Consider the following 16962-nt stretch of genomic DNA (forward strand, 5'->3'; position numbering starts at 1 on the left):
ATCCTATCTCCCCAAAAGCGATCTTGTCCAGTACGGATCAGGCAAGGGAGCTAGGTATAAAAGGATACGCCCTCAGACCTACGAGGTAAGCTCTCTGGACTCAATAAGAGTGCACACCTAAAGATCCTAAACATTCTCTAACTTGACCGTAGGAGTGTTCTTCCGGGAGCTCCTCCAAAAAAGCGGCTGACGACCTCCTTTCTTTGTGATCTTGCAGAGGCAGCCGAGAATCCAAGTTAATAATACCGATCAAGCCAAGCCAAGGTCGCATCTTACAGGGATCTTCATCTCGATTATTAATGACCATGTATGAAGAGGGACATAGCTTGGTTTGTGGAGAGGTGCCTAACTTGTAGGAAGGTCAAGGCTGAGCACCAGAGACCTCACGACAAGGTCCAGTCGTTGGATATCCCGCTATGGAAGTGGGAGGATATTACCATGGACTTCATTACGAAGCTTCCCATGACCGCGCGATGAGTGGATTCGATTTGGGTCATCGTTGATCGGTTGACCAAGAGCACCCATTTCATTCTGATTCAGGAAAGTATTTCGGCCGAAAAGTTGGCCGACATCTACATCCGGGAGGTGGTGGTGCGGCACGGGGTCCTAGTTTTGGTGATTTCAGATAGAGATGTACGGTTTGTTTCCAGGTTTTGGAAGAAGTTCCATGATGAGCTGGGTACTTGACTGCACTTTAGCACCGCTTTTCAACCACAGATGGATGGTCAGAGTGAGCGGACCATCCATACTTTGGAGGATATGCTACAGGCGTGTGTCCTAGACTTCGGTGGTAGCTGGGATACTCAACTCTCATTGGATGAATTCTCCTACAACAACAGCTATCACGCAAGTATCGATCGTCCTCCCTTTGAGATGTTATACGGGAGGAAGTGCAGGACCCTGATATGTTGGGGTGAGGTTGGCCAGAGGGTCATAGGGAGCACTAAAGTGATGCTCAAGACGACTGAAAGGATTCAACAGGTCCGGAGTAGGCTCCAGACTGCACAGAGTCGGCAGAAAAGCTATGCTGACAAATTCCGTTCAGACCTGGAGTTCTAGGTCGGAGATATGGTTCTCCTGAAGGTGTCGCCTTGGAAAGGCATCATTCGATTCAGGAAGCAGGGCAAGTTGGGCCCCATGTACATTGGACTTTCAGGGTTATGGCCCGAGTAAGCAAGGTAGCATATAGGCTGGATCTGCCAACCGAGCTTAGTCAGATTCATAGCACCTTCCACATCTCCCAGTTACGGGAATGTTTGGTGGATGATTCGGTATTGGTGCCTTTAGAGGATATTCAGGTTGATGATAGCCTGAACTACATCGAGCGGCCAGTAGCAATCCTTGACAGGAATTCGAAGGATCTGAGGAACAAGAAGGTGGAGCTGGTAAAGGTGTATTGGCAGCACCGTAAAGGATCGGAATGGACTTGGGATCCAGAGGACGAGTTGAAAGGAGCGTTACCCCGAGCTTTTTCAGGATCGAACAACATACTTCGAGGACAAAGTCTAAAATAAGTGAAGGAGATTTGTAACACTTGATTCCCAGTACGCATTTAATTTAAGCATTTCTGTATTTCCTTTGGGACTCGACGAGTTGGTGGCCCAACTCGTCGAGTAGGGTCGCGATCCGCGGGAATTATAAGTGACCTACTCGACGAGTCGGGAGACTGACTCGACGAGTAGGTGCTATTTGAGGGAAACCCTAAATCTGAGGGTTTGCACCCTATTTAAACATCTTATTCCAGCTCTAGTGTCCCTTCCCAGCACACTTCTTATCGAAACCCTAGTCGCTTTGAGTGATCTAAGGCCATTTTTGGTGCTTTTGGGTGGTTGTGAAGCTTAGAAGGAAGGAGGAAGCTTGGGAATTCAATTTGGGGCTTGTAGATCCAGAGATCTTATTCCATTTTCAGCTCAATCAAGGTAAATGCCCCCTGTTTTGGTCTTTCTTGTAGCTGTTCATCTTTATGGCTTAGATTTTTGGTGCATTTAGGGCTCTCTAAGCCAATTCTGGATTTGTGATGGGATTCATGGAGTTCTAATTTCAGATTTGAATCATTGGAGGGGTCTCATGGCATAGAGGTGCCAACTTTATGGCCATGAGAGCCCTATGCACATTGTAGAACACCTTTTATGGATTTTTGAGCCAAAAACCCCATGCATGTGCACCAACATTGGAAATTTAAGTATAAAATGGACATTAGGAGGCCAGATCTATGGTTTTGAGGTGTTAAGACCCATTTAAATCGACTATATAGTATTGGTCAAGGATGGACTCGACGAGTTGTTCTTGGGACTCGACGAGTCGAGGCGTAATGACCACCGAATCCATTCTACGAATGGACCAGTTGTTAGGAAAGGGAGTCTCGTGGATGTTTGGACGTGAAAAAGGACCTGAGAACCATAGGACTCGACAAGTGTATGATCAGACTCGGCGAGTCCAAGGCAATCTCCCAACGTTTTAAGATGAAATTGACGAGTTGTACATACAACTCGGTGAGTCAAGTGCAGGACTTGTTCATAAGATGGTAATAAACTCGACAAGTTTTTCATACAACTCGGCAAGTCGGATGAAGGCTCGCTCAGAGTTATTTTAGAAGGAGAACTCGTCAAGTCGTTGCCAAACTTGACGAGTTGAGGTGTGAAGAAGGCCAGATGAAAGGATAGGGACTCGACGTGTTGGTGGCCCAATTCGGCGAGTTGGGTCAACTGGAAGTTGACTTTGACTTTGAATTTGACTTTAACTTGGTCGAGGGTAAAATAGTTATTTTATGCTAAGAGTTGTTATCATTGTCTGATTAAGTGTTTTATGGATTTATAACCGAAGGATCGCCGGAGCAGCAGTCAGACATCTGCAGATCAGCTTTTCAGCAGTCAACTTGCGAGGTGAGTTACTTTCCATTAGCGGTGGGTCTACGACCATAATGCCGACCCACCAGTAGGAGCTGTATGTTAGATGATTATCTTTGTGATATCATCTAGGTTTGCTACTACCTGATATGTTATATGCTGGCATGATATGTTATATGTGATACTAGTAGAGTTCGGTTTTTAGGACCGAAGGGTAGGTCAGACACCCCAGATATGTCTTACAATATGTGATGATATGTTTATATGCTGGCATGATATGTTATAATAGTGGTAGTAGGAGGGAAATAGTCCCTAAATTCGGTTGTTAGGACGGAAGGGTAGGTGAGCAACCCAGAAGGGCTTGACATGGGTAGGTCAGCACCCAGAAGGGATTGACATGGGTAGGTCGGTACCCCAGAATGGTCGTATCGGGTAGGTCGGACACCCTAGAATTGCCCGACAGTATGTATGCTATGTGATCGTATGGTATGCGGTAGGATGGGGGAACTCACAAAGCTTCGTGCTTAAAATTTACAATTTTGGTTTCAGGTACCTCTTCAGCAAAGGGAAAGGAGCCGGCGCGGTAGCATCACATCATACACACACATTGGTTTTCCGCACTTGAGATATTCTGGGATTTTACTCTGACTTGTTACTATTTTATGATTGGGGTTTTCAGACATAATATATTGATTTACGAAATGATATATTTTTACAAAAATTTCTTATGAATGTTTTTATACTCAGTTAAATAAAAATGAAATTTTTGGACTCGAAATTTGCGATGTTACAGGGTACCTAAGGTTATATACCATTAAGGGTATATTCACTTTGCCCGTATTATATGGGAAAAGTGAATATAACCTTAAGGGTATGTAAGTTTAGATACCCAATCATCATAATTTGTTATTCCGTATCATATATTCATTATAATGTTTTTAAACTTCAATCCCTAACTTGATTTGCTTTCATAATTTTTGAAATTTCACTATTATTTTCCTCTTACATCATATCTTTCTACCGAACACCTTCTAGACTATATATATTATAGTTGAAAATGTATACTAGGTAAGTGGACGATAATGGTGAAATTTATAAGAATCTTTGGAAGTAAATCAAGTTAGGAGTTGAATTTGAAAAACTGTGGATGATTACAATGCATTATATGATACAAAACGACGTAGTATGGTGACTTTGGGTACCTAAGATTATATACCTTTAAGGGTATATTCATTTTGCCCTTATTATATGGGAAAAGTGAATATACCCTTAAGGGTATGTAAGCTTAGATACCCAAACTCATCATAATTTGTTATTTTGTATCATATATTCATTATAATGTTCTTAAACTTCAATCCCTAACTTGATTTGCTTTCAAGATTTTTGAAATTTCACTATTATTTTCCTCTTACATCACATCTTTCTACCGAACACCTTCCAGACTATATATATTCTAGTTAAAAATGAAAACTAGGTAATTGGACAATAATGGTGAAATTTATAAGAATCTTTGGAAGTAAATCAAGCTAGGAGTTGAATTTGAAGAATTGTTGACGATTACAATGCATTATATGATACAAAATGACATAGTATGGTGACTTTGTGTACGTAAGGTTATATACCTTTAAGGGTATATTCACTTTGGCCTTATTATATTCTCTTAGTCTGTGTATCTTCAAATGAGACTGATCGTTATTCCGAACATCGAAACTACACGTTGTTATAAATGGTCATGTTCTATGGGAATGACATTTTTGGCAAAACTAATTGCAAATTGTAGCTTTTATTTATGTATGATTGTTAGACAAAAATAGTTGGATGGTTTTAAAACTTGTAAAATTACATAAAACGACTTATCTGAAAAATGTCTATGATTTTAAAAAATGGTAATTAAGTAAATTTGCAAAATTATCGAAAAGAGTTGTTTATTAAACGCTACTTGAAATATGTATTAGATTTTGAGGTTTTTGTTTTAGCTTAAAAGCTAAAAGCTCCTATCGTTGAGCATATTTTTTTTTTTCTTTTTTCAAACTTTTTCTTATAAGCTAAAAGATAGAAGTTTTAAAAACATGTTTGCCCAACACGCGCAAAAACATAGTTATACTTGAAATTTACTAGCTTTAAATGACTTAAATATGGAAATCATAACTGTAAATTGCATTGATTTTGGAGTAGCTCGAGCTACCAAGGAAATTGGACACCTAACCACGTCGAGGAACGTCATATGAGATAACTAGATAGCATCGATACGCTTGATCATTTTAGCTCACTGTTTTACGCAAGAGTTTTCTTCTACAAATGTGGAATACGATTTTAATTTAGAAGAATGAATAAAAAGATAATCAAACCAAAGTCTCTAACGCAAGAATGTGCAACACACCAATTGAATATCGTTATATTTGCCTTACATCTTTTAAACATATTATGAGACACACTTCTAAAGTTACAATCAAAGTCAAAATAGAGAATTAGAACAAGCAAGTGATCTACGTCATAAATAGTTAGGCAATTCCACAGTTATTTTGACGATGTATTTCTTTACAAGAACTTCTTACCTGTTTTTCAAAATATGATTAATGTTATTACAAAATTAAAGTCGGAATCAAATTAACGTAAAACATATTCATAACATTTTAAATGGCGTTGTAAAGAGTATATGATAAAATATGAAGATGTTTAATGATTTTTAGTGTTTTAGTGTTTTTGAAAAAAATAAACAAAGTTACATAAATGGTACCTGTGGTTTATCAAATATCATAAATTGAAATTGTAAATATTTTTTTGATAAGAATGATCCATATAACTTCCAAAACTTGTGTGAATGCTCCTTTTTTTCTATCATCATTACTATTGATGTGTTTGGGTTTTTTAAGTAGTAGAGATTGAATTTATGGTCATGGATAAATCATGGGGACCATTTACGTAATTTTGTCTATATTTTATATTTATGAGTTTGTAGCTTTTCCATTCTTACTTTTTAATATGTTATTTTCTTTGAAACTTTTGTTCGTTAACCTAGAAAACTAATTTTTTATGTGTTTATTTTACATACATGTCAGTTAAAATTCGAGGTTGTCAACATTTCTATTTGAATTTAGAAATTTATTTAGTTATTTTTTTAAGTTAATCGCTTTTTTTTTTTCCACGCGTCAATTTAAATTTAAGTTTGCCTATGCTTCGATGTAGTTCTTTTTTATTTTGCATGCTTAATTTTATGTGCGTTTCCTACATATGATTCGCATCATATATAATAACTTTAGTTCATTGATTTAAAAAATAACTGTATTATATTCGAATTTACCTACGTTTATACATTGTTTTTACGTTTTTGTACTTAATTTTATACATGTTTCCTATATATGATTCATGTCACACATAATAACTTTCGTTTGTTAACTTTAAAAAACGTATACATTTGAATGTGTCTATCGTTTCGACACAATTTTTTTATGTTTCCATGCTCATTGTTATGTACGTGTTTTTTTCGTCCGTACTTTTTTTTTAATGTTACAATGTACTTATAACAGGTCACACCCATGAATCTTAAATCAATTTGAATGCTGAAACCCGACATTGAGACATAACAATACTGCGTTAGCAACACATTTGCGTGAAAATCTATAAATATCCGAGTTTTCCACCGTAAAATAATATCCCTTTATATCCAATACATACCATATATAACATACATGGGAATGGTGGGTGGATAGAGGAAGACCCGAAAAAAGAACCCATGTAAGACCCGGAAGAGGAGGAAGTTGACGAGGAGGAAGAGGATGACTCGGACACAGAGTACGAAGTCATCGATCCACCCTACATAACTAGGGTACCCGCACAACGGATGGGCCCTAATAGCCCTATGCCGCCTGCGCCCACGATATCCGAAGGTGGAGCAAGCAGCAAGGACAACATCCACCATTTGGCATGGATCAAAGATTCTACGACCTTAGACATGGAGGGTCGGCAGACCGAGCTCTTCTTGTTATGGTCAGACGGACTCGATATATCAGCAATCAGGCCCAGACGACCGCCAATCAGATGGACAAGATGAGGGCCACGGTGGAGCGTGCAGAGAGGCAAAGCCAGACAATAGTGAAGGAATACCAGGAGTGGTAGGCCACACTAGAGGCATGGATGCGAGTCACCGAACGCCAGCTAGCCAAACTCCAGGGCGCTTCTACTTCATCGTCGGCACCACCAAATACCTCCCACTGTGAGTAAGACCCATCCTACTCACCATTATTGTTGATCGGGTTTTTTTCTTCTTATACTCTATGTATGTAGGACTGAGCCTACGATTAAGTGATTACACTACTCGTGGGGTCATTATGATGTCTGATTTTTGTATCCTCTATGTACTGTAGACCTTTCGAAGGTAAATTTTCATGCATTTATGTAGTAAAACGTTATCATTTAATGAAACAATTATGTGTTTTTATTGTGACATTGTTATCGGATATGTTCTCTCTTTTTGTTTATATTTGATATAATTCAATTCAATTATAAGTACACTTGAACCACTATAACCGCTAAAATAAGGGGTTTCCATAAACTCATCATCATTCCTGTCTCATTGTAGGAAATGCCTAGAAGATATATTAGAAAAAACACTACATCAGCACCATTGCTGTCGCCGCCTCAACCGAAAATGAACTTTGTTGCTTTCCAAGCAGCCGTCTCAGCTGCTATCACTGCAACATTAGCCCACATCAATCAGGGCACAAATAGAGGAGGTAATGGGAGTGGGGCAGGAAGCTCCAACCACGGGGATAAGCACGGGCACCAAAGAACATGCACCTACAAGGACATCACCAGTGCAAAACCGAAGTCATTTAACGGAAGTGGTGGGGTAATAGCTCTTACCCGGTAGATGGAAAAAACCGAGTCTATTTTCAAGATTTGCGGGTGTTTGGATGAAAGCAAAGTAAGATTTGCAACCTACACCTTTGATGACAGGGCCCTTTCATAGTGGAATGGCCACATCAAGGCCCTAAATCTCCCAGTCGCAAATGTTATGTCATGGGAAGACCTCAAAACAATGATGATGGATGAGTATTGTCCCCGAGGTGAGGTGCAAAAAATCGAGCAGGAACTGTGGAATCTTACCGTATAGAACTCTGACATTGGAGGATACATTTCCCGGTTTAGTGAGCTGGCACTCTTATGCCCAGGGATAATAACTTCTGAGGCCAAAAAGATTGAACTCTTTATTTGGGGGTTAACTCCTCCAATTCAGGGGAACGTGATTGCTGCTAACCCCTCGACCTTCGATAGTGCCAAACGTCTGGCTTAAAAGTTGTATGACCACGGGGATGGAAAGGACACAAAGACTACTGGCACTGAAACAAAGAAAGAGGATAACAATAACAAAAACCGAGGGAAAAAAAGAAAAGGCTGACAGACTCAAGAATCATCCAAGAAGCAACAAACTATAGCAGTCCACGTTGCTACAACTTAAACTACACCAACACCAGCTACACCAAAATCAACCACACCAACACCGACAAGGTCATATGCGGTCACCCTACCGAAGTGTGATAAATGTAATTTCCACCACAATGGTGCATGCCGAGACTTACAGTGCACCAATTACAATAAAAAAGGACACACCGCTCGGTATTGCAGATCTCAGCCACAACAAAACAACCAACCCAATAATGTTGGGGCCAGTCGCATATGTTACGGATGCGGGGAGACTGGTCATTTCAAGCGAAATTGTCCAAAAGCCAACAATCAAGGTGCAGGGGGATTAGACAGGGTCCTAACAATAGGACAAGGGGAGATGGTGCAATATTCGATTGTAGTCACTGGTATGTTTCCCCTCAACAACATCTATGCATGCATTCTATTCGATAGTGGGGCGATATGATGTTTCGTGAGCCATAAGTTTAAGCACTTACTAAAACAAAGTCCCTAGAAGTTAAAGGAAGCTTACATGGTGGAAATGGCTAATGGGAGGACTGAAACAACCAATGACATTTTCATAGGGTGCACGTTAACATTAAATAATCACTCGTTTCCAATACACTTGATGCTAGTTAATATTAAAATCTTTGATGCGATCATTAGTGTGGATTGGTTAAGCCCCAACCATGTGGATATTATGTGCCATGAGAAGGTCGTTTTGCCTTCACCTACCCACCAACAAAACACTAATTATCTATGAAGATAAACCCGGTACAAATCTTCATATTATCTCATGAATCAAGACACAAAAGTGCTTGCATAAAAAGAATCATGCCTTTCTAGCCCACGTAGTGGACAAACAGAAAGAGGAGAAGAAAATCAAGGATATTCCGGAGGTGTGTAATTTTCCGGATGTATTTCCTAAAGACCTCCCGGGAATACCCCCCGAGCGACAGGTCGAGTTTCGGATCGAACTAGTACACGGAGCCACACCAATTGCCAAGTCACCATATAGATTAGCCCCTGCAGAAATGAAAGAGTTATCTAGTCAATTGAGCGAGCTACTAGACAAAGGATTCATAAGACCGAGTTTCTCTCCTTGGGGAGCTCCGGTTTTATTTGTCAAAAAGAAAGATGGTTCTTTCCGCATGTGTATCGACTACCAGGAACTCAACAAGCTCATGGTCAAAAATCGATACCCACTTCCCTGGATTGACAATCTGTTTGACCAGTTGCAAGGGGAAAATTATTTCTCCAACATAGATCTAAGATCCGAATATGATCAGCTACGGGTCCGAGAAGAAGACATCCCCAAGACTGCTTTCTGAACTCGTTATGGTCACTATGAGTTCGTCGTAATGCCATGTGGATTGACGAATGCACCAACAACATTCATGGATTTGATGAACCGAGTTTTTCGACCTTTCCTCGACAACTTCATAATAGTCTTTATCGACGACATACTGGTTTATTCTCGAAGCAGAGAGGAACACGGCCAACATTTGAGACAAGTCATGGAAACGGTTAGAGTAGAGAAATTGTACGCGAAACTTTCCAAGTGCGAGTTTTGGATTCGTCAAGTGAATTTTTTGGGACGTGTGGTCATGAAAGAGGGAATTCATGTAGATCCATCTAAGGTTAAGGCAATTGAGGGTTGGGCAACTCCGAAAAAACCCACTGAGATCAGGAAATTTTTGGGCCTCGCTGGATATTACAGGAGGTTCATTCAAAATTTCTCAAAGATCGCCAAACCCCTCACCACTCTAACTCAAAAGTGAGTACCTTTCACTTGGGAAAAGAAGCAAGAGATAACCTTTCCAACCTTAAAGCAAACCCTCTGTAGTGCTCCGGTCTTGTCACTTCCAGAGGGAACTAAGGATTTTGTAGTATACTGCGACGGTTCCAACCAACGTTTGGGTTGTATACAATTGCAGCGTGGAAAGGTGATTGCCTACGCGTCTAGGCAACTAAAACACAATGAGGTGAATTATACTACCCACGACCTCGAACTAGGAGCAGTAGTCTTTGATTTAAAATTTTGTACGTACTATCTCTATGGGACAAAGTGCATAATTTACACAGACCATAAAAGCCACAAACACATTCTAAATAAAAAAGAATTAAACATAACGCAGCGCAGATGGGTCAAGCTGCTAAACGAATACGAATGTGAGATCAGGTACCATCCCGGCAAAGCTAACGTGGTAGCCGATGCCCTAAGCTGGAAGGAATACTCAGGGTGCCGAGTAAGAACACTATCAATAACCATTCATTCCCATCTCATGGATGGGATCTGGACCCTAAAATTTGGAGGGTTTTGAGACATGGTTATGAATAAATCCCACAAGTCAAGATACTCTGTCCATCCGGGTTCCGACAAAATATACCTAGATATCAAACAACATTATTGGTGGCCGAACATGAAAGCGGAAATTGCTACCTATGTGAGAAAGTGTCTGACTTGCGCTAAACTGAAGGTAGAATATGAAAAGCCCTCGGGTTTGCTGCAGCAACCCATCATACCCGAGTGGAAATGGGAGGGGATAACAATAGATTTCATCACCAAATTACCCAAGACGACAAACAGAATGGATGCCATCTGGGTGATTGTCAGTCGGTTGACTAAGTCCGCCCATTTCCTACCAATAAAGGAAATGTAAAAAATGGAAAGGCTGACCCGGATTTACATAAAAGAGGTGGTGAGACTACATGTAGTACCGATATCTATTATCTCTTACCGGGATAGTTGGTACACCTCATGATTTTGGCAGTCACTCCAGAAAGCATTGGGAACTCAGTTGGATCTGAGCACTGCCTGCCACCCCCAGACTGACGGCCAAAGTGAACAAACAAGTCAAAAACTAGTAGATATATTCCAAGCATGTGTGATAGATTTCATCAAGGCATAGGATGCTCACTTGCCACTAATCGAATTCTCGTACAACAACAGTTACCACACAAGCATTAAGTTCGCTCCCTTCGAGGCCTTATACGGATGGAAATGCATATCACCTCTTTGTTGGGTGGAGGTAGAAGACACACAATTGGCGAGAGGGGAGGTACCCAACAACACTCTCACAGGACCTGAAATCATTTGGGAAACAATAGAGAAAATCATCCAGATCGAAGCACGACTCCAGGTATCTCAAGTACAACAGAAGAGCTACGCAGACCAATGACGAAAGCCCTTGGAATTTCAAGTAGGAGATCGTGCTCTGCTAATAGTCTCTCCCTGGAAAGGGATGATACAATTCGGAAGGCGAGGAAAGTTAAATTTGTGATACATCGGACCATTCGAGATCCTTTCCAGGATCGGTCTGGTAGCCTACAAGCTACAGCTACCACCAGAACTTAGCTAAGTACACCCTGTCTTCCATGTATCAAACCTAAAGAAATGTCTATCGGATGAAACCCTCGTTGTTCCACTTGATGAGATTGAGGTGAACAAAATCTCCTGTTCATTCGAGAACCATTCAAAATTATGGATAGAGAAGTGAAACGTACAAAACAAAGTCGCATTCCTATTGTAAATGATGGAGTGCCCAATGCGGACCTGAATTCACATGTGAACATCAGGATCAGATGATGCAAAAATATGCCCATCTCTTCTCTAGTTCTTAAAGATTACTTTCGAATGAATTTTGGGACAAAATTCGCTCTAATGAGGGGATAATGTCACAACCAGCAAGTTAGGATTAAGATGCCTATCCATGTACAAGAAAATTTCCATTATGTAACCTTGTATCATTTCAATTATTGAAATTCAAACTTCAATGCTATTAAGTTCATAACCTCATACATTATCATCCAAGTCGAAACCACCTCGTATAGCCCAAAAACTTAACCCAATAAGCAAAGTCGACTCAACTTTGGGCCTTAACCCAAGCTTTCTCGACCCAAGCCCCTATTTGGGCCAAGACTCCCTTAATGGGCCCTAATGGGCCAATAACCTCTCAAGTTGACCCTATTGGGCCTAAAGCCTTATTTTTAGCTTCAATAGGCTGCAATTCACTATTGGACTTCCTAATGGGTCAAAAAAATTATTTAGCATTGTTTTGGGCCGTATGACCTTATTGGGCCATATTACGCTGCAATAATTCTTCTTAGACTATATTGGGCTGAAAATCTCCTACTGGGCCCTATTGGGCTGAAAACTCTTCCACATAATCTTATTGGGCCAAAAACCCATATACGGGCCATAATGGATAAAAAATTTCTATTAGGCCCTATCTTTAACCTGAAAAACCATTTGTTAAACCTTGATGGGATGAAAATCCTTATTGGGCCAAACCAAAAATCAGGATTAATCTATTGGGCCAACCTTTGGGCCGAATACCTCTCTAAACTCGGTTAGCCTATTTTCAAAAAAAAGAAGGAAAAGGAAAAACACAAGAGTTCATAAATAGATGCCACCTCAAAATTTCACTACATGTAACAATGCTTATTACCCAACAAACATCCATGACCTTTACATCACCATAGCTAGAAGTCAACCCCTATCACCCCTACCTTCCTTTAGATCGGTCGCCATCTTATGCCCCATCCCCTCTCCACTTTTCACTTCCAACTTACACTCTTATCTCATTTTGTCTCAACGCTCAATAAACTCTTTCTCATTTTCTTCTTCAAAATTCATGGGTTTCTGTGGTACTTTTCCAAGAAAGTCTTCTTGAAGCTTCATAACTTGGTAAGCTTTGGTAAACTCTATAGTTTTGTTCCAATTTTACACTAAACATCCTTCCTCATATAACTCCATTTTCCTGTTTAAGCCTTTGGAACACCATAACTTCAAGAATCTCTTCAAAAGAGCAACCTAGAACCAAAATGTTCTCCATTCTCCTTCTATAACCCGAAAAAGCCCTAAGGTGAGCTTCATACCCGTTGTTTTCGAGTTTTTCCTTCTTTTTTTGGGGAGGGGGGTGGGGGGGGGGGGGGGAATACAAGTCAAAATCTTGTCTTAATCCTTGGATATTCTCATGCATGTGTATGTTTTATATGTTTATGTGTGTTGAAATGTTGTGATATCATGAACTCGAGTTTTTGTACAAGTCTCAAGTTATTTGGAAACATATTTGGACATGAAAGTTTGAACAATGATAAGAATGGGCTATTCATAACCATTTCGGTAAAAATGGGTCATTTATGACCATCTTGGTAAAAATGGGCTATTTGTTACACTTATGGTAAAAATGGCTATTTTTAACACTTATGGTAAAAATTGGCTAATTTTGACACTTATGGTAAAAGTGGGCTATTTTTAACATTTATGGTAAAATGGAACATTTTGACACTTATGGTAAAAATGGGCTATTTTTAACACTTATTGTAAAATTGGGCTATTTTTGACACTTATAGTAAAAATAGGTTATTTTTGACACTTATGGTAAAAATTGACTATTTTCAACAATTGTGGTAAAATGTCTTAATTATGTTAGTTCCAACCTAAAATATTTATAAAAAAAATTTACAAATAAATCTACCAAATGGGTGAACTAAACTTATTTATGACACGAAAGTTGCATGTCATAATCTGTCTATCGTTAAGGTTTTAATCACTTCTAGTGAACTATGTAAAAATTAAGACAAAAATTATTGTGTGTCGTAACCTGTAGTCGTAAATATATACTATTAACATTATTTATAACGTTAGATAATGGGATTCAATATTTGTGTAAATTCTGTTAAGGCTCTTGTGAGACACTCCTTCACTCATACCTACATAGTGTATATCGTAAGTCCTGTAGTTATAAGCAGAGTCTCCTGGAGGGAGAGCGGGATAATGTGTATAGATCTATATGGGGTTGACACCCCACACCTGAGCTGTTCGCTACAGCTAGACCGGACAGTCTACGGTGACAATTATCTTTAGAAATCGCTGCCTGAAGAATGTCTAGACAGGTGCTCTAGTCACATTAGTATGGTTGTAATGACTCACATAGATAATAAAATTATCATTTTAGAAATTTACATAGAACACACACTCTACTCGGTTTATAAAGTACAAATCTAAGTGCCGTCTATTTTGCAAATAATTTCACCACTCTAGTCTTAGGGTTTTAAGACTAATACTTTTCGTATAACAGAAAATATAGGATTTTCTGGGAACACTCTATACACAATTTTCAAACACGATAAACAAAATATACACATGCAATTATACACGATTTGAAACAAGACTCTCAAACTATTTTTACAGGAAATATTGGATTTTCTGGAGGTTAAAAACTATTACAAAGTTTTTCTTAAAAATATGCTTATGAACTCACCAACATTCTATGTTGATGCTTTTCAAAACGACTTGTATTCTCAGGAACACAGTGAGCACGTTTTTAGCCAAGGACTTTGGATAATTGTTATATCTTTGAATTATCATACATTATGTTATTTTTGGATGTATTTTCATGAACACAATTCAAAGTTGTAAAAATACATGTTGGTATATTTAATGGATGATGATGGTTGCTATGCTTCATTCATATTCAATTGTTATGATATTACAAGATGAAGTCACCCGCCCCCGGATGTTTTTTCCGTCCCGGTTCGGGGGTGTGACACCTCCCGTAGAGCATCTCAAAAGGGAGGCCGATCTATGCTGGCATGATAATTATTGTTATACGAAAATTATGCTTACGGAAGATATGTATCCCAACTACCGCTGAAATCCAATATACTTGTGTGCAACATATCCTCGAGAGTCTGGATCGTCCTCCCACTCTACCCATCAGTCTGAGGGTGAACGTTTATCCTGAAGTGTAGACAAGTGCCCATATCCTCATGGAACCGCTTCCAAAACCTGGAAGTGAAATGAACATCTCAGTCTGACACCACCAAAATCGACACTCCATGACGTGCCACCACCTCGCGAATGTTGATCTCGACTAGCTTCCCAGCCAATATACTCTCCTAGATTGGGATGAAATGAGAACACTTGGTCAACCAATCCACGATGACCCTAATTGATATTTGCATATTTAGTTATATACTAAGCATAGATTTTTATCATTTATTAGCTAAATTATGGCATTTCATGGACAAAAGATACTTAAAAGTGTTTGAATTATGTTTTCAGTCCAAAGTTTAAGCTTGGAAGCAAAAGCAAGCAGGAGAAGCGGTTTGGAGCTCGGGAATCAAACAAAGAAGAAAAACCACCAAAAACAACACCTACTTGGCGAGTAGGGTCGCCTACTCGGCGAGTCTGAGCGAAGGATCGAGAAGATAATGAAGAGATAAGGACTTCGTGACTTACCATACACGGGATTTAAGTGATGGACTTGGCGAGTCGGATATGGACTCGGCGAGTCGGGTCGAATCTATATAAACGGTTTCCCAGATCGACATTCGACATTCTGGAACCCTTGGGGAGAAGTAAGATGCGAACCAGATCCAGGAGAGACCTGAAGAATGAAGATAAAAGCTAGAATTCAATCCCGAAGGAGATTTGAGGCAAATCTACATCATTCTACTTAATCTTTTGTTTTCCATTATGGCTAGACAAATAGAATTCGTTTTTATGCTGTTTATTTCCTCAAACATGAGCTAAAACTCTTAAACTTCTGTTTGGGGATACAATATTGATACTATGGATTGATTATTATTGTAGGATTAATTCAATATTGGTGATTTGTTGATTTTAGCTTGTTAAAGAACCTTATGTGTGGATGACAAATATTTTTCTGTTAATAGGAAGATAATTAAATAGTATGAACATCTTTTATTTGTCAACCTCATATGTTGTGTGACCACTTTGCCATATGTCTAGGATTAATGAACATCAAACTAGAATTAATAAGAAAAATAAGTAAATTCATGTGTGAGCTTGTATGATGACCATCAACAAGAAGTTAACTAAAGGACCAAATTAGTTAGCAATTACAAGTCTAAATTAACCCGAATAAATAATCTAATGAATTAAACTGAATTAGACAATTGATCATTGTTTGAGTTTAGTTTGTTCTCTAAGGATTAGTGCAGTGAATGTGAATCTAATCAACTGAATCGGTAGCTAATAGAAGAATTAATCCATTGCACTATTACTATAATATGAACCATAGGATCAATTGAGTTGAACTAAACAGAAGTCCTTCTCATTATTGAATTTAGTTAAATCTTTGATTTTCTAGTTATTTTTAGTGATAGTAGTAAGTTTCTAGTCTTTTAAAACTAGAGAAAAACCCCTAGTTATTAATCAATTTAGATAAAATTAGTTTTTAGTTTTAATTTACCGTTCCCTGTGTTCGATACCCTACTTATTTAGCTTTACCACAATTGATAGGTCCACTGCCTTTGTGTGTTTATTTTATAATTAAAAGTAGGTTTAAAACTAGTTCGTTTCACACACATCAAGTTTTTGGCGTCGTTTCCGGGGAACGGTTCTAAATTAGCACTAAATTTTAGTTTAATCGATTCTTTGTGTGGGATTTATCTTACACAAAGTTAATTCTCAAGTAATTTAGTAATTAGTATAAGTTTTAATAAAAAATCATTTTTAAAAGTAATTAGAAATTTTTTTTTGTTTTTGCCTTCAACTCGCCGAGTGCACTCGTGCCGACTCGGCGAGTTCATCGTTGTTCACAGTTATAGTTTTTAATTTTTCTTTTTGTTCTTTTTACGCGTTTTTTGTTTTGATTGCAGTTGTTTCATGACCCGAGGATCTGATACACCTTTGGTCCCTCCTCTCGAAGACCCAGAATCCACATTAAGGAGGAGCAAA

Source organism: Lactuca saligna, chromosome 8, assembly GCF_052625555.1.
Source record: "Lactuca saligna cultivar CGN05327 chromosome 8, ASM5262555v1, whole genome shotgun sequence".
Taxonomy (NCBI): domain Eukaryota; kingdom Viridiplantae; phylum Streptophyta; class Magnoliopsida; order Asterales; family Asteraceae; genus Lactuca; species Lactuca saligna.